This window comes from Triturus cristatus, chromosome 5_2 (assembly GCF_964204655.1).
Source record: "Triturus cristatus chromosome 5_2, aTriCri1.1, whole genome shotgun sequence".
NCBI classification, from domain to species: domain Eukaryota; kingdom Metazoa; phylum Chordata; class Amphibia; order Caudata; family Salamandridae; genus Triturus; species Triturus cristatus.
In genome coordinates, this window is record NC_140588.1 from 274,122,267 (window position 1) to 274,141,319 (window position 19,053).

A 19,053-nucleotide genomic window follows, 5' to 3' on the forward strand; every position below is an offset into this window, starting at 1 on the left:
CCATATGTGTTCCAGTGTTAACCCATAACGCCTGGCATGGACTGGACCACAAAGAGTGTAATTCTCCATCACATTTGTCTGCTACGAGCATTTACAACTCTCCCAGCAAAGGGCAAGATTTGGCTCTTTCCAAATGCTTTCATGGTCACGCGTTAATAAAATCGGAGACAATTTCTGGCCTCCTCGCTCTTTATATAAACCATTCTTTCAAACTCTTGGCCAGAAATCATAGGCACTCCCACTAAAGCACTCGCAGCTGCAAGGAGACTCCCATAACTTTGCTTTGGTTTCCCCATAATTACGGCCAGTGGCCCATTTCAAATCTTGTAGCCCTCCCCCCACCAAACTAGCTTTTTCAGGTTAAATATCAAATCGTGAACAAGGACAGAGGAAATAGGTATTCCTAGTGCTATATCAGTGAATGAATGCTTCCAGTGTGTCTCTCCACAACACAGACTGTTCGTATGTTCACAACACAGACTGTTTACATATTCATGACACAGACGAAATGTTCGTATGATCACTAGACATATATAGCAACGACTTTCATGACCAAGCTACTTCACTGCACTGCTCGAGTTAGGATGAACAATCGTTAATAAAACAATTTAGGAACAATGTTTAAGAACATGAAGACCTACAGAGCGGACAAAATGAATAAATATATATACCAGTGGGTACAATTTAATCAGATAAATTTTATTTTTTGCCACTTTATATCTAAGTTATAAGAGGATTGAATATCATGCTCATATTCTTTTGATATCTTCAAAACAAAAACAGACAGTAAGACATACGTGTCACATGAATATTTACAGAAGGTATTTTACAAAATAACAGATTGCAACTTCAAGTTGTCATGGCTGGGTAGATGTAAAATTCGAATATTTACAAAAGATTTTTTACAAAATGACAGATTGCAACTTCAAATTGTCATGGCTGGGTAGATGTAAAATTCTACGCGCGTTTCGGCTTGTAGCCTTCATCAGGATGCCATGAAACTGTGCTTCCTTTATCCTAAACAAAATATATATAAATCATAATGAGTAATATAGTCCGCATGTAGGTACTGATTGTACTAACAGGTTTTTAATCTAAGAAAATTAAAGCTAAGGAGCAAATATAGGTTATATCATACAATTATTTATCATGTAAATAGCCCTTTGGCGTCCATCCGTTATGTACAGTTCTAAAAGCAAAAGCAACAGAGTATTGTTGCTTGATACCTTATAACCCCGAACTTTTGTGAGGTTGATAAAGACTGTGAAAACCATTGAATGAAAAAAGTGGAAAGAGGGTATTGTGTAATCGACAAGAGAGTAAGTTAGGATGAACAACAGGACACACAGTGGCACTCAGTTTAGGGTACACAATGCGGGTCAGCGCACAGTAGTGTTCTAAGTGACACAGCCCATGGAGTTCAAGTTTCTATGTGGCCTCTACACATGCGGACATTATAAAACGACCTGGTTATAACAAAAAATACATTCCTTTGGTACCCCTTTGTGCTGTTGCCAAATATGCTGGTTCATATGTCTATGAAATCAATTTTAAAATGGAAACCTTTTCAACATCATTCCTAGATGGAAGAAACCCCAAACGTTAAAATGGTTGCTGGTTGGCCATGGCGCTTGACAAAGCCTTGAACCAGTTGCAATTTCTGTTCTTGTCTTGTGTTTTTTTCCATTCCCGGAGCCAACTCAAACTGGAACCATGAGTGATAGTTCACTGATAGGGCCAAGCCACGGAAAAAACAGTTTCCATCCCACAAGACTTCTGCTTGTTCTTTGATCTCAGCCCACTAGGATTCTGGGAGTGTCACCGAGGTGAAGCTTCTTCTTTGACTGCCACCGCATCATCATCTAGAGCAGGATGCTACTGGAGTTCCAATGCCGCAAACACACGGGTTCCTTGTGATTTGCACTGGCTACATGCTTGGCTGCCTATCTCCGTGTGGGTGAGCCCTGATGAATTGTATTACATTTTCATTTACCTGCCTCGCTATCTCTCCAATTAGCCTTTAAGTGAGAAGAGAGCTATGGTTAAACATAGAAGAAGGACAACAAACGTGCTTTGAATAAACATAACTGGAAGACTCTGCTATGTAATCTCTTTCATTTTTAGTTGCTCTGATTACAGAGAATTTTACCTCAGATATAGAGACTACAAGCAAAAAAGGAGCTGTTTTACTCTATATCACCGTTTCAATAATTCAGAAAAGGAAAAGGTTCCCAGGGATTGACAAGCGGTACTGATAAATAATACAAGAGCTGGATGATTTCCTTTCTTATAATGTCAAAAGAATGTCACATTCTTTTGCTATAATGGGAAAATGACATCATTCCAAAATGGCTGCCCTTTTTAATAAATCCGAAGACACAATTCAAATCCATCCGCCATTTCTATAAGAACAGTAGAGCCCCAGGAGGGGATTCAAAGAACTAACGCCATGCATGGGCATGTCTGTTTTTAAAACAGCACACATTTTAACACAATACGCACTGCACTCGAAAAAACAACGAGGAAATAGCAGGATGCACGTATCAAGATGTGGGAGACACACACCCAACATGGAGGAGGCATGAGCCAAGCCACTTAAACGAATGTGGACAGCAACCATACCCAACCACTACAACAAGACATCCCCCGCCGTTAATGGTTAATGAAGCTGTTAATTGTAAGTCACTTTGAATTTGCCTTTCGTGAGAGGGAAACGTTCTTCAACACCTTTTGCAGAAATAAAAACAGAAACTAGAAACACTCGTTTGTGTGAATTTAACACGTGAAAATGTGCCAAAGTGGCAGTTCTTGATACAGGAGTAATGATGCTCCGAGGGAACAGACGCAACGCTTCCCGCATGCAGGCTTCCCCCGGATTGCAGCATCCCGGCTCCAGTGGGACCCTGCCTGCGCTTGTCTGGGGTAGTTCTCCCATCAGCATGTTCTAGCAACTCTTGATGAATACGCGCATATGCCTGCGTAAGCCACACCATGGGCGCCCGCCACTTCCACTAGGCGTGTGTCGATAGGCAGGTTGTGAATTTCTTTGCAGCTTTTCACTGCAGCCATGCTTCCAAGAAGACTACATACTTTTATGTTCTGGGGTGCAGAGGAACCAAGGAGTGGCTGTAATGAAAGAAGTGTTCAAGGCCCCCTGTAGACCTGCCGTAGTCTTGAGGTACACTTCTTTTTTGGTGGATGTGCACATGCGATCAGGTAAATGCTGACACTCACAGTGGAAGCTTTGGAAGATAGCCAATGGCTGAAGTGGGCAGGCCCTTCACCCCATGTTGCAAGCTGTGGCAGGGGGTTGAGGGAGCAAGATGTAAGAACAGTTGGATAAAACAATGGGTCATTCTGACTATTGAGGCTTCAATGGAGATGCAGGAGTATTTCAGACATCTGTGGTAGGTATGAGTACTGATTGCACTGTCCACCAACTTAGGGGCATATTATCAAGGACGGCGTTATAATTATCGCCGCTTTAGCGGCAGGAAACTGACGCTAAAAGCGGCGATAATGGGCTTGATAATATGCCGCAGAGAATTCCAATTGAAGCCCATGTTCTGGTGTGAGCATGGGCTTCTATTGGAATTGTCTGCGGCATATTATCAAGCCCATTATCGCCGCTTTTAGAGCCAGTTTCCTGCCGCTAAAGTGACGATAATTCTAATGCCGTCTTGATAATATGCCCCTTAGTACCTTAAGTACAGGGTATAGTCAGTGTCCTGCTTTACCCTCTGAAGTTCTCCATAGTATCCTAATGAATCCATCTTGCTTTGCTGGAGCAAGAATCCTATATGTGAACTCTTTGACTCATTGCACAACAAGAGGGTTTATTTTGGAGTCTCGAATATCAGCTTCAGAGTACATGACTAGGGTGAATCACTCGCAGTTCATGTCCTCCGTGTGCACTCCCTGCTCCTGCCACAGAGAATAAAGTGTCTCGCGCACATACAAAGGACACATACTCATAGGACTTACAATCACTCCACTCGCACATGCCCTAATGGTATCCCTTATTGAGGGGGGGGGGGGGACTGTGGTGAGGATCCACCTCCATTCTAGCAAAAGGATTAGATTGAAACAACGCTGGGCGTCCAACGCTGGGCGTCCAACCCTCACTGCACTGTAAACGAACTAACCTATTTTCATCCTATGACAGGCAGGGGCATAGCTGGGTCGGTAAGATTGCGGCGGGGGGTGAGCATCCGGTTTTCCAACAATATAATATTAAAATACATTATATCAGAAGCAGGGTGCATGAGAGGGGTTTAAAAGGCAGTGACAAGTGAGAGAAATGTGGATTGGTAGGGCTACTCAGTGGGAGAAACCACACTAATTTCTAAAATAACCAATATTTTTGAAGACTTTCAAAACAGAGAGAAAACTTTCAAAACAGAGTGTGTGTGTGTTTTTATCTGTGTGTGTTTAAAAAAAGCCCTTGTGACATCCGACAGACACCTCACCAAACCGACTGAAAGCACCTGCACCCAACTATTTACCAGAAAATGCTTTTATTAGAGTGGTGAAGCACCCCAAACACCCTCCCCCCAATAAAGCTACGCCCCTGATGACAAGAGAGACAGTCAAACTGAGCACACAGGATAAGTCTCAAAGTCATGCTTGAGAAGCCCTCCCTCCAAGCAGAGATGTATGTGATTCGTGTTGCTGCCGCCTTCGTGCTGAGTGACTTATGCAGAAAAAAAACCTGCTTGTCCCGGCCAGTGTGCCTAACTCCAGGCTAAGGAACTGGTGGAGTAGCAAGAGCGCCACAGGTCCTAATGGGAGCAAGGAAAATGGGCCACAGTTAACCTCCGGTGGAGTAGTACAGGACAGCCATAACGTTGATGCAATGGGCCATCAACAGGCAGGCAATAGTGACATCGCTGTGGCTCCAACATGATAGCCTCTGTAAGGAACCCGAACTAGGGCTGATTCTCGTTGGTGTGCCAGCCCATAGGTTCGCGTCACCCTGCCTACTAACTTCACAAATGCGGACAGGTGCTCAGATCCAGATCTTCCAAACTCGTTGGAAGAGCCAAGCATCTGGTCTACTTCAAAAACAGTGGTGGGACTAGGTTTTGGGACTATTGAGCTGTTTCGCCTCAGTGAGTCATGAGCTGTCCAGTCCTTCAAAGCCCCTGTCTGAATATAGAGGGTGTGAACTCTAAAGAGTTTCACTCTCTGGCATGATTTGAGCTGAGCACCAATGGAAAACATGATCTCAATCATGCAGATACTTCATTAAGCTCAACCACCAGGCAAAACACTGAACCTTAAGTAAATACTGACAAATAAACCCAGCTTGCCTATAGCTTTCCACATCTGTGGCTGGGGAAATTAACAGTCAATCTCCACTCTGCTGTAAAATCAGTACCAGCAGATCCAGCAGGGGCTGCCATGCTACCGCCACCACTCTCTTCACAACCTGTTAACTACTGGAGAATACAGTCCTCATCCAAAACAGCACACACATCAATAGCACGCATTTCTTAAATCAAAACGTCCTAAACCTATTTACTAAATGTCTCCATTTTATTGTCAGCCTCTTTATGGAGCACATATTGGTGAAGCAAATGGGTCTGGCATTGGGAAACTGGTGCAAAAGCAGTGCTTAATTTGAGCCGGGGCTTTCCAGTGTTCAGCACCGGCACCTAATTGTCAACACCATACTTAGAACAGTCCACCACATGGTGGCGCTGTTCATCTAATTTAGAGATGAGCAGAACAATGGTAGTTTAGGACTACAATGTACATTAAAATTGCTAATACCTGCCTATCCAGCCATGCCTTTAGCTTTGGGGACCTGGAATAATCGGAATTATTGCATTTATATGCGAGAGAGATGGTTAGTAGTTGTTTTGGCAGCGATGACAAGGGCGATGGGTGGTGCAAGCTGCAGTGGCCTCCTGGTCAGAGCCCTGGCACTTAATATTTTACAAATCAAGCACTGTGCAATAGTTATTTTTTTAATTGTAAACATATACCACAAAAATAAGAAAGATACTGCCGTCTAAACATAGCAGCCGTATACTTGCAATACAAATGTTCAATTAAAAAAAAATATATCCTGCCATATAATTTTAATACAAAAATATGGGTGCCTCCTAGCAGTCAAGTGTACAGGAGGAAGAGAAACTCTTTCTTGTTTTAATGCACATTACAGGAAAATATGATTGTCAATGGTGCAATGAAAAGGTACTATTGGCTTTGAATTATTGACTGACCATCTGTGGTCTTGAGGTACTCTTCTTTTTGGGTGGATGCACACATGCGATCAGGTAAAATGTTATCACTCACAGTGGAAGCTTAGGAAGAGAGCCAATGGCTGAAGTGGGCGGGCCCTTCACCCCATGGTGTAAGCTGTGGCAGGGGGTTGAGGGAGCAAGATGTAATAACACTTGAATAAACCAATGGATTGACCCAGAACCCTAGTAGGTATGTTTATACGTATATAATTGTTATTTATGCTGTTTTTGATTAAATAAGACTTGGGGAAAAAACTAAAGCTGTCCCTTGGCCAGATCTACAGAAAAGAACAATTGTGGTAGTATAAACCTGGAGTCGGACTTGGCATTTCAAAAAGGACTGAGCAAAGCTTGCAGCAAAAGCCATACTCTTCCTCCTTTTGGTATTGGACGAGCAGGAGTCAAGCCAATACTAAAAAGCAGCAATCTGAGGGGTAGTCATCAAACCAGAGATGAAACTTTCTTCTGGTACCCTGACTTACTGGTTGGGTGCTTGTATGTTTTCTATTCTGAAAAATATATTTTGAAAGAAGCGACACCACAAGTAGTTGCAGCCTTTTACGTGTTTTTGATTCTGAAAAAAGCCTTTTGAAATGTTTGCCTGCAAAAGACGTTTCTGGCTCAGCTCTTGCAATCTTGGAGTCAAGTCAAATTTGGCCTCCTACCAGATGCAGACATTTCTGGAATGCCCACCTCCAGAAAATACTATCCAAGCGGCAGCCCGAGGTCATTTCCGGGGATTTCCATGGTCAAAAGAACATAACTTCAACTTTCAACTTAAAGTTTACGAAAGCCTTGACAAAACAAGACAAGCACTGACAATGCCAAAAAGCCAAAAGGCTGACGCCAACAATAGACCTATTGGCTTTGGCAGTGTTTGTTTTTAAGGGACCATTGCACAGTATACTGATAGCAATGCCTTACGGTCATTACAAGCCTAGGCCATATGTGAAAGTGCAGTCCAGAAATAAAAGGTTCTCTTATTCGGTTCCAAGCTACTGTGCCAGCCAAGAGACAGCACCAATTGCCTTTTTAGGTGTAAGTCCTCACACACAGCACCTTTATGTACCTTTGTCTGTGTTGGTGTGATGGAGCTACTTATATGCTTATTCTCCCTATACCAGTGATACTCTAAGTACGGACAGGGGGACGCATGCGGCCCTCCTGACCTTTATATGCAGCCCCCCTGATCAACAGCAGCACTGGACTCTACGGAGATTTAACAATGTTAAATAAACTGGCAAGTATTTATTTAAAGGTTAATTTAAATTAAAGAATGGTAGTAACTAGGGTGTCCTGCACCGCTTAAATTTAGAAACACCTTTATTTTTAATGACATCTTGCAGCAAAAATGTAAAAATATGATAAAGTCTGTTCAAAATTCAAAAAGTGTATATCATTAACATGCAGAACTGTTTCATTTTAGTACCTCAGATTATATTAGTGCATTGAGAAGATTTTGTTTTTTAAGTGATAGTTTTTAAACATGGATATACAAACTATTGTTCTCGCCAGTAACGGCCCGTGGTGGGAGTGCTGCCGGGCGCTGTGTGGGGCGGGGGAGGGGCAGGGTGGGGGATTAGTAAACTACAGATTACGGCCGATTAGAGGTAAATAAATTTATAAATAAATAAAACAAATTTCGTTGCACGCGCTGCATCGAATTGAGGCTCCCTCGGCCAGTCCTCCTTCCTCCAACAACATTGCCAATAGTGAACTAAGGGCAAGTCTGTTCTTATGTGCACTCTTTGGGTAGCCTGCATTTATATTATACATGAACAACATTATGTTTTATTCAATTAAACACAGGAGAAGGTTTTGTACAGAAATACATCCTGAAGTTGTGTATTTTGAGATCCTCATATGTGAAAGTGAAATAAAACAATTGCCTAGGATCACACAATTTAGTTAAGTGGAGAAGCCGGGGTTAATCCCATGTTTCTGGTTTCACATTGCGCATTCAGACACTAGGTTTATAAGCTTCACTTCCCCTACACCCACCTTATTGCCAACCCCTCCTCCCCCACCACCACCCTGCTGGCCTCAATGCGGCCCTCCGTCACATCACAGACCAAACATTTTGGCCCCTGGGTACCCATGCCCTATACCATCCTGCCATTACATTCCTCTAAACTAGATAATCCCCTCCTCTAAACTAGATCTAGATAATTCTCTCTCTCTCCCCCCCTTTCTTTAAAAGTGCCTTGAAGTTTTGAGTCAATGTAAAGTGTGTGCACTTTACTACCCACACACATCTTCCCATCACCTCACCAGCTATTAAGCACTGTGATCCAAGACACAATAAGAGCACGTATCTGGCTGGTCGCTCACGCACAACAAGGATGGGATGTGGTGTAAAGGCCAGAGCTGCCAACTTTGGAGCTGGTGGAACGAGGTTCCAGCCTCAACTTCGCTCAGCAGCCTGTGATTCTGGGTAAATCCCTTAATATCCCCACGCCCAAAAAATAATAATAAATATGTCCTTTCGTAATGTAACACGTGTCCATGTAAAGCGCTCCAATACCTTCACGTCGACTTCGCGCTGTATGAAACTACAAAGAAACACTCACTAACCACTCAGGTTCCCATCAAGACGCAGCCTCTTCCCACCACTCACCCCTCACAGTGTAACTTGCGGCCTAGGTGGGCAAAGCGTTGCCTCGCCCCACACGGGCAGCGCGTCCTGTATAAATGCGACATTGTGACATTACAGAGCCGATCCTGTCTAAGTACTTGCAGGTAGACAGGTTCACTCTGCACTCAAACACTCCCGCTCGTTAGGGTGGCGCAGTCTGTGAGGAATTTTACAACAGCACTCTGCTCAAAGAGAAAGTACACTGAAAAATACCCTTAGGCACGCCATGGGCCGAGATGCGCAAACAGCCGCATGGACCACCCAAGGCCCTCCGGGCGCAAAACAAACATCTGAATGGACGGGTGACCACTGTCTGTTGCCATGGCAGCCTGATCTAATTACATGATTTATCATGGCGGGAGTAAGTGTGCTGGAAACCTACAACGCTGCCATGTATCGACAAGATGGAAAGGGAGGGGGGGAGATGGGGGAGTGAGAGGGTTCGGGGACATATCAGCCTTGGAGTTACCCACACACCCACCCCCAATCGACTGCCGTCTTGAGTGCCACGGACGGCCATAAGACTCTCTCAGGTGGAGGACGCTAGCGCCTAGGGGCATACACTTCACAGCGGAGAGATGTCTCAATTATTTCACTATTTACAATAGCAGCTTCTGTATAGAGTGCATCGAAGACGAATTGCATGACAAGTTGGCACTATGCAAATACCACATTATTATCACGAGTGCTACTGCGCCCTCTGTCTCGCGAGCCGTCACCCTGAGCCCTCTGCTTCCAGCGCCCACCGAAAACTGAAATGCTTCTTGGAGTTAGGGTTGGCACCTTTCTCAGGGAAGCCTCTGCGGTGTAACACAAAATGATAACCCCACCCTCCAGAATGTGACGAGGTCACTGATTTTCCCATATATCACAGATATGCATTCACCCTGAGCTGAAAGCCCCCCCCCCCCACCCCCGAAAGGTTGAGGCCCCCCTTACGCCGCAGGGTCTGTAGAGGCCACAGTTACCTCCCTGGGAAGCATGCGCGCCTTTTCCACGTTCTGAAATCCCGGATAAACAGGGAACTTATACTTGAATAATGAACTGTGTAAAATCCTCTGTATTTTTAAACATGGAATACTGCCTCTATTTGCTTTGATAATTATTGGTGGCTAGTTGACGTAACTCAAACACTTTTGAAGTGATGTCTTTGTATCTGCAGTTTAAAGTTTTAATTTCGAATGGGGAACATACTGCCTTTTACTGTTTTCTCGAATTTACTTACTGGCTTTGACATAAAAGTGCCCAAGTGTCGGTAAAGTCCTGGACATATGGCACCCTGGGGGTCTAAATGGCCGGCGGCAGTACTGAATCGTATACAGAGCCGAGACCCTGGGGTTTTCCAGTTCTTATAACGTGTTTCTGGTATTCCCCAGCACCAACGAGAGATAAAAAGAAAACACGACCGAAGAAGCCAAAACAGAAACTGCCTTCAACCTCGGAAAAGTAATGTTGTTCCTGTTCAAGTTTCATGTTTTACTTACTCTTGCATTCCCTAAGCGTATTTGCTTTTCTCTGGATGACGTGTTTCCGTAGTTTTTCATCCAACGTATTACTCATTTAAAGTGCCTAGTGTGAACCGAGTTCCTTCTATGGAGCTGTGTGAGTTGAGGTTGTGGGTGGGCCACGTTTGACAGAATACCGCGTGAATTTGTCACAGTGCCTTTCACTGTGTCATAAAGGGGCTTTGAAGGCATGCACATCCAATCCTTGGCCTCTCCGCGGAGCACACAGAGCAATGGCTGGCATGCCAATTATAATTTGGATTACGTGTAAAAGCGTGTGAATGATGAACACAGCTGTCAAAATACTGAGAGGGTGAAAGTTAAAGAAAATACAGTGCGTACAGGCGAGCGGGTATGTTGTGCTTGGGGACTGGTGAAGTGCAGGAGATGCAAGGACATACGTGCAATAGAGAAAAGGTGCTGGAGAGTAAAGAGACAGGGTGTGAGATATGCAGATTCAGTATTTCAGAAATATACTAGGAGAAAAGGAGTCTACATGGCTAACAAAGACACTGCAAAAGAGAGTGATGTGAAGGCGACAAAGGGGCAGACTGAGACACTCCGAAGACCTTGCCCCTTATGCAGACTATAATAATATTTAATGTATAGTCTACTACTAGCCTCCTTATATATATATATATATATATATATATATATATATATATATATATATATTCACACGCAGAGAATCTTCCTGATCGCCCGTTGTATCTGTGGCCCCTTGTGTGCTCCTCCCCCCTAAAGGTCACATCTAGAGACCCCACTGTCTATCATCCTGACCTAGCACTGCTGAACGGGTTTATTTTTACGCCTGTTGTTTACAGCGGCTAGAAAGGAGAAGGCTGGAATGAAGCACTACATACAAACAAGTTATGTTAAGGACCCATTCTAGGCGTGTCAATGGGCCAGGTCCTAAGTGTCGTGGGTGGGGTGCAGCCGCGAGACACGGTGACATTCTCCCCGAGGCATTCTATAGACTGCGCATGCTCCTGACAACCACTGTCGGGCTGCACAGGTTGTATATGGTTGTCGTCATACCTTTGGGCGCTGCTAGAGGTCAGGTGCGCAGACGGTGCGGTTGGCGGAGCGCCGATGGGTGGCGTATCTGCTTTTCAGGTTCCGTTGCTGAAACCTACACATAGTGGAAATTACCGGTAAGCAGGCGCCTACATGCTTGTCGCCTGTACTGTGGGTGACAAGACCAAGGTCACAGGTTCGCGGTGTATCTGCTTTTCAGGTTCTGTTGCTGAAACCTACACATAGTGGAAACTGCCGGTATGCAGGCGCCTACATGCTTGTAGCCTGTAATGTGGGTGACAGGACCAGGGTCACAGGTTCGAATCCCACCGTGGCTGATATCAACTTTCCTAGATAAATGAGTTAGGCATTTTTGCGTTGGAATCCCTACTTTAAATGTCATGTACTTGCAGCTCAGGCTTGTCAGATTGTGTTTAAAAAACACAGCTGGATACTTTATTATGAATAATGACGTATTTATTTTATCACAGCTATCCGTCCTATTTTCAACTACTCGAGTCTGCATCTTTTTAACGCACAGGAAGTCCATATTCAATTACAGGCCAGGCGTGTCCGTCCCTGTATGTAAACTTTTTGGTGCCACGGTGTATCTGCAGGAGCCGCCCCCTCCCCCCCACCCCACACCGACGCGCGCCTCGGTGTGTGAGGTGTGAAGCTGCAGGCTTGTGTTTTTCCACAGTTTACCCGACCTCGCTCCCTCTTCCCCGGGTGCTAATTGTATCCGGAGTGCGCAGCATTTCACAGGGGACACTGGGTGGATCTGTCCCTGCAGTGAGGCGCACACGTACAACATGCGGTAAACAGAATACACACAACTCTTTTTCTTTTCTGTACACTACAAAATTATATGCGGGTAGCTCTCGCCCTCCCGCCGCCACACTCCTGTTTAACCCTGTACGCCGCCAGTCGTAAACCTGTCCCAATGGAAGCCCGGCCCTTTTGGGTGGGGCGTGGATTATCGGTGTGGTCAAATAAGGGAGTATGTCTAACGCGCTGCTTGAGTCGCCAATTATCGCTCCATGTTTTGCGAGGAGCATTTGCTTCTGGAGCTCGGCCATTGACTGCAATTATTTGATTCTGCGGTTCCAGCGTTTCCACATGATTATAGATTTGATTTTCTGCACACGTTGGATATTTTACAAGAAAAGCTGTTGCTCTACCTCAAACTCATCAAAAGTTACGATGAACGCTGCTACACCTGCTGCCGCAAGGTGGCAGGCCCTGTGCCTGCACCGGCAGCACACCTTTCATTTGCTGAGGGTTCTAGTTAGTTGTAAACTGAAACTAACAAGGTAAAACTTTGTCCAGACACTGTTAATTTAGTAAAAATGTCAAAATAGGGAATTAGGACTGCTACAAAATGTGCTGCGCTACGCCACATAATGTATTTCTTGCCACATGATTTATGCCTTTCATGCCACATAATTCCTGTGGCTCCTGAGCTTAGGCAGCGCATTCATTCCTTTTGTGGTGCTGGAGCGTGCCAACATCATCTCTGGCATAAGCGAGACCATCATCTCCCACCTACCTGTGAAACAAAAGTTCCCACGCACCCCTCGGAACCTTCAATCCACCCCCACTTCCTGCAGTTCACCCCCCTCCCCCTCTGCGAGACGTGTGGCTTTTGCTGACTTGGACACTGTGGTGATTTTTGGTGCTCAAGACAAGCAATGTTTTGTAGACCTCCCTTGCATAACAATGGAGAGCGATAGCCATGTCTGGTGGCTCAGTGGACTAATGTGTCCACTGTAGGGGACTGTGTTCCACCTCATGGTCACAGGTCCACATCTTGGCAGGTCCACTCAGCCTTTCATCCTTCTGAGGTTGATAAAATGAGTACCACTGAGTTGGGTAACCAGTAACATGTTATTCAGAACCAAGATGCCCTTGGGCGAACGTGTGCTTTACAAATACACGTTATGTTATTTGATGGCTGTGGCAGCATCTGGGTGACCCTGTGCTAGAGGCACTAAGGTGGCTTTCCAGTATCGCCCTGCTGTGACTTCGCCCCAGGCTCCTGTGGCTGACGCTTTCATGACCACCAACTACGGGAACTAGCCGCACTCTTACAAAATAGTTCTCCTAGTCCCCTGTCCTGAAAGAAGAGCCTAAAGATGGCCGGATGTCGACCGAGCCCATCGAGAGAGAGGTCTACCCACTCTTTTAGGTCTTTTTAGCTCTTTGTGGTTAATGCCCAAGTCCATGGGCACTGACCATGCCACATGGCAGTTATTGTTACCTCTTCACCCCAAGTCTTGGGCCCAATGCTCCATGGCCCCAAGACACAATGTGGTTAATTTACAAAAGCATTGATTACTATAGGAAGTAGTACCCTGGGACCACTCTTTTACATACTCCTATATGCCTTTGTGAAGGGTATGCCCAGATGTGGGTCCCGGGCTCACCGTGCCACTGGATTCAAGTGAGCCTGGCAGAGGGGTGTTACCCCGAAACCAGTCCCAGGATGCTTGTTTCTGATCCTGGGAGGGCCTGGCAGGTCAGGCAGGACTGTACCCACGAGGAGCAGGGTCAAGGCGGATTTGCATACGGTTGGGTCCAAACTGGGGTGGCGTGGGGAGCAAAATAAAGATGGATTAAACCAGATCTTTGTGACTGGAATTGAATGTTTGTATGTTCAGCTTTCCATCCATCGTCTGTTCTTTTTGCCTTCGTGAATCTTTTTGCTTTTGTGAATCAGTCACAAAATATATAAATCCCTATTAATATAACTGCTGAGAGGCATAGCCCTGCCTACCTGCACTAATTGTATATGCATATTCCCATTCTATACCCATTTTAGATGTTGTGAGGCTACTTTGCAAAGGCATGCAAGGGCACGTATAAGTGTGCTACTTTACCTACTGCAAAATGTCTGTGTGAACAAGCCTCGTCTCCAGCCCCATCCGATAGTTTCACAGTCGGATCCACTCTGGGACCCGTGTTTTTGGTGCATTACAGTTCAGGTGATGCTTGTGATAATGATGTGCGACAGAAAAGCCCAGAACTGGAACACGCTGTGCAGTTTTTGCCCACTCATAATATCTTGCAGCCAGGCCATGTCATTGTGCAGTTGTGTAGAGCCCTGTTCTCAAGCTGTAAAACTGAGAACGAGTCTTCAGTCACGTGCTGATTCGGGCCTCGAGAAAGATGGAATAGAAACAAAATACTGTGATGGGGAAGGAAGGGCTAAGACATGTTTGCAAAAGTCCTAGTGTGCGTACGAAGGTGCGCAATGGTAGAGGGAAATCAGAGGTACATTTGGAGACCAGGTGGAATCTATGGTGTCAGGGGTAGCTGGTAAATGGGGAGAAAGGGTGGAGCTTATAGTCATCAGGAACCGTTAAATTATGTCTCCATGTTTTTATGTTATATCTGGCGCGTGGGCAAAAACAAAACTGCAGGAAACCCCCAATAAAATAGCTCGATGGTCCAAGTCTATTGATGTCACGTGTTCAAATCCCGGCAGAGTGGCTCCCACTTTCTCTCTTCTGATCTTGATAAAAATGAGTGTCCACAGTTGAATACCAATCCTACCTATTATTTAAGTAGCAAAACAATTCAGTTTTTTTTCCGTGGGCTGCATAAAAATCAAGGGGCATATTAACAAGCCAGGCGATACAATTATCGCCGCTTTAGCGGCAGAAATCTGCCGCTAAAACGGCGATAATGGGCTTGATAATATGCACTATGGAATTCCAATTGAAGCCCATGTTAAATGTCCTTCACATCTAACATGGGCTTCAATTGGAATGCCAAAGAGCATATTATCAAGCCCATTATCGCCGTTTTAGCGGCAGTTTTCTGCCGCTAAAGCGGCGATAATTTTATAGCCTTGCTTGTTAATATGCCCCCAATATCGCAAGATGTTCTACGAACACCATAGTATGTTGTAATGTCGATGGGGCATGGCAGACTTGGAACGCACAATCAGAAAACGGCGAGGGGTGTTCTCTCTCCTTACCTTACAGAGTAACTGCACTAGAGGGTGAAAGTTAGCAGGATATTGTGGGTCATTTTCTAGGCACGTCTTCCAAGAATATGAGCCCCCCCCCCCCCTGATATTGGTGAGTAGGGGTATCGAGGCTTGAGAGTTTGACCCGAGTACCCAGCAAAGCGGTATGTATGAACATCAGCTATAGGCGAGACGGCGCATAATTCTACATCTTCCAGAAATATCACTAGTAACTTCGGGGTGCCTGATTGGCCAGCCCAGTTATGATCGACGTTACATACATTAAAGGCAGTGGGTGAACAGCCCTTGCTAAATCCACTGAGAAGTTTAGTCAATCCTTCCAAGGTCGCCAACAATCAAACATAACACCCATGATTCGAGCGCCAAGGGGCGCCTTATGCTTCATGCGTGCGCCATGCAAGTGGCTTAAGAGACTATTACGTAACCTGCAAAGACAAAATATGCTAATGTAAAGAGCTGGACCTGCCCCTCAATAAGAGTCCCGGCATTTGCCCCAATGGGCTTTGGCGAGAGAAAGGCACACGCAGCAGCAGCCGCAGTAGTAATGCCCTCCCCGCCCTGGCACTGCCCTCCAGTGAGGTGCGGTTGCAGCGCACGCTGCTGCCCGGTCCCACGGTCCGGCCCACCCCCCTCCTTCTCCTTTCAGGAATTCCACTCTCACGAGTACTACTCAGGGCCTGGAGAACCTGGGGGCGCACTTTCTAATAATAGCAGTGTCTGCAGGAGCGGCAGGGCGAGAGCTCGGGAGGCGGGGGGACGCTGGCAGGGCTAGACCCAGGGGCACAGGGGCTCCCCTCCCTCTCTGCCAGCCTCGGCTCGGCTCGACTTCCCCGTCAGACACGCACCCGCCTCCCCTGCAAGAAGGAGAAAAAAAACAGAAACAACACAGCCGCAGACGTCATCGGAGCAGACATACAGGGGTGCTCGGCGCGGCGCCCCCTCCTCTCGCAAGACAGGCTGAGCTGCCCACCGCACTCCCCTGGCACTCCTGGGGTGGCACCTACCTCGGTGGGTGACATTTCGACGCGCCCCGTCCTGATGCAAATGGGAAAGGCGCTGTTAAGGCCTGCAGTCCCCCCTCCACTCGCCCTCCGCTCCCCAGAACTCTGACCCCCATTACCTCCTGTGCCCGAGTGTGCACGAACCCACCTTTTACATAGACGCCCCAACACAGTTTGTTATTTTTTTCACCGCATGTATAATAGTTTTATTATGCATAACAAAAAGTCATCCAGTGTTAAAGGTGCACCCTACTTGAGTTGTGTTTCAAGCAGGAAGGAACAGGCAAGGAGGCCGGGGAAAGCGAAAGACTTACTGTGGGTTGCAGCGGATGGGCTCGGTGGAGGCGGAGAAGGGGGGGATGTCTGCGTGCACTGCCCTCTCAGCCCTGGTAGCGCTTCCCCCTTCAGCACAGCGGATCCGGCACGTCTCCTCCTCTGTAGTAGAAATGATGTCTGCGGCGCTGCTCTCTCTCGCCCTCTCTCTCTCTCTCCAGTATGTAAATGTGTAATAGAAGCCAAATATGGAGCAGTTTGGCTGCCTCTGCTACAGCTTCAAGGCTCCCACTTCATTTCATTGCAAAAGGGGGATGGACTGGAGGCAAGGCAACACTGTGGCAGCCAGCCAAGAGAGCCACACAGATTATGATTGCATACGCACGGCAGCGCCGGGCCTGCCAGCTTAACCCGTGCCTGGCTGCACAGAAGCTCTCAGTACGCTCGCGCTCTCTCTCACGCGCTGCTCTCTCTCTCCTGTCACTATGACCCGCCACGCTGTCGTCAGGCACGCTCGAGCTACTTCATACGCACCTTTCCTGCGTTAGGACCCAAGTTGTCATGTGTCTGTGAAAGTGCAGGCCTTGCCTGTGCACAGAGTATTTTTTTTCCCTCACAAACTCTGCTTACTGTCACTTTATGTACGAACTGTACAGACTGGATGCGTCCCTTTCAGGAACTCCGAGGCATAACCCGGAACTGGATCTTTGTTTCAAAGCAACAGAAGCAGTTCATGGAGTGCAATTATTGAATAACAGGGTCTATTGCAACCGGGTGTTCACCGGTTATGGTTCTAGGCGGAGGGAGGTGTGTGTGTGTGGGGGAGGGGTGGGGGGGAGGATGTGGTATACAGTATCTCTGGATTCAGAAGTGACAAGAAAAGGAATGCGCTTTCGGTACGATGGACCGCAACTTGTTAGTTTTACGCGTACATTTTATTTCCAGTTTCTGTTCACTGACAATTTTGAATCTGCTGCCCTCCGGTGGTTGGACCCTCTAACATTTATGTAAAAAGTCGTTCAAACTACAAAGCAAGGCGACTTACCCTTTGCACGTGATGGTCCTAACTCCTAACTGGGCGCCCACTGTGCAGAAGACACTCCTATCGCCTGTCCACTGCAAACACTATCCCAACACGCCTTCCATGGCAGACATGATCCTAAGTGGGTCTTCATTGCACATATGTTTATAACTGGACCTCCACTGCAGACATATTAAAACAATTGCTTCCTCTGAGGGCCTGTTCCTAACCATCATTGCACATATGATCTTAACCGACCCTCCGTTTCAGAGAAGTTTCTAACTTGGCCTGTACTCCAGACATGGTCCTAACTTGGCCTCCATTGCAGAAATGTTCACAACCGGGCCTCCATTTCAGAGATGTTCATACAAGCCCCTCCCCCCCCCAGGGCAGGGTCTCTGTTGCAGATGTATTGAAATATGTATCTATAAGTGTAATCACTGAGTCTCCCCTGCATAGAGAGATGTCATTTGATTGGTCATCAGTGATATCACCAATGATGTCACCGACCACGTCATGAGTGATGTAATATGTGAGGTCATAAGCAGTTCATCGCGGAGGTCTAAATTATAGTTAGCTCAGGTAACTATAACTGCTGAATTTCAATGGTTTTGTACGAATACAATTAGAGCCTAACTATAACTTCCTTCTAACCTTTGTTTTTTTCAGTGAATTTCTAAAGTTTTTTTCATTCTATTTCCTAACTATACCATCCTTGTAACCTTTGTTTTTTTAAGTTAATTTCAAAGGTTTTTTATTTTATTTCCTAACTGCAACCTGTAACCTTTGAGAGTGAGTGTGTGAGTGAGTGCATGAGTGTTTCAGTGGGTGTTGGAGTGAGTGTGTGAGTGTCTCAGTGGGCCTGGGAGTAGCTGCATAAGTGTCTCACTGGGTGTGTGAGTCTCTCAGTGGGTCTGTGAGCGGGTGCATGAGTGTCTCAGTGGGTACACGAGTGTCTGAGTCAGTCTGTGAGTGGGTATGAGAGTGCATGTATGTGTTTGCGAGTGCATTCATGTGTCTCAATCAGTCTCTAAGTGAGTGCATAAGTGTCTTAGTGGGTCTGTGAGTGGATGCATGAGTGTTTCAGTGGGTCTGTGAGTGGGTGCATGAGTCTGAGTGGGTCTCTGAGTGAGTGCATGAGTCTTTGGTTGGGTCTGTTAGTGGATGTATAAGTCTGAGTGGGACTGTGAATGGGTGCATGAGTGCCTGAGTGGGTCTGTGAGTGGATGTGTGAGTATCTAATTGGGTCTGTGAGTGGGTGCATGAGTCTCTGAGTGGGTTTGTGAATGGGTGTATGAGTGTCTGATTGGGTCTGTGAGTGGGTGTGTGAGTTTCTGAGTGATCTCTGTGTTGCCC

The 19,053-nt window shown here is 46.2% G+C and overlaps 1 protein-coding gene across 2 annotated transcripts in view; it reads right to left on the minus strand.

Moving 5' to 3' along the window:
• Positions 1 to 16,996, minus strand: part of ATXN1 (ataxin 1) — a 1,009,465-nt gene extending 992,469 nt beyond the window's left edge. For both annotated transcript variants that reach the window (XR_014962090.1, XM_085607037.1), the window contains exon 1: positions 16,718 to 16,996. The gene's annotated coding sequence lies outside the window, so the exon portion shown is untranslated. The remainder of the gene's footprint in view (positions 1 to 16,717) is intronic.
• Between the last annotated feature and the right edge of the window lie 2,057 nt (positions 16,997 to 19,053).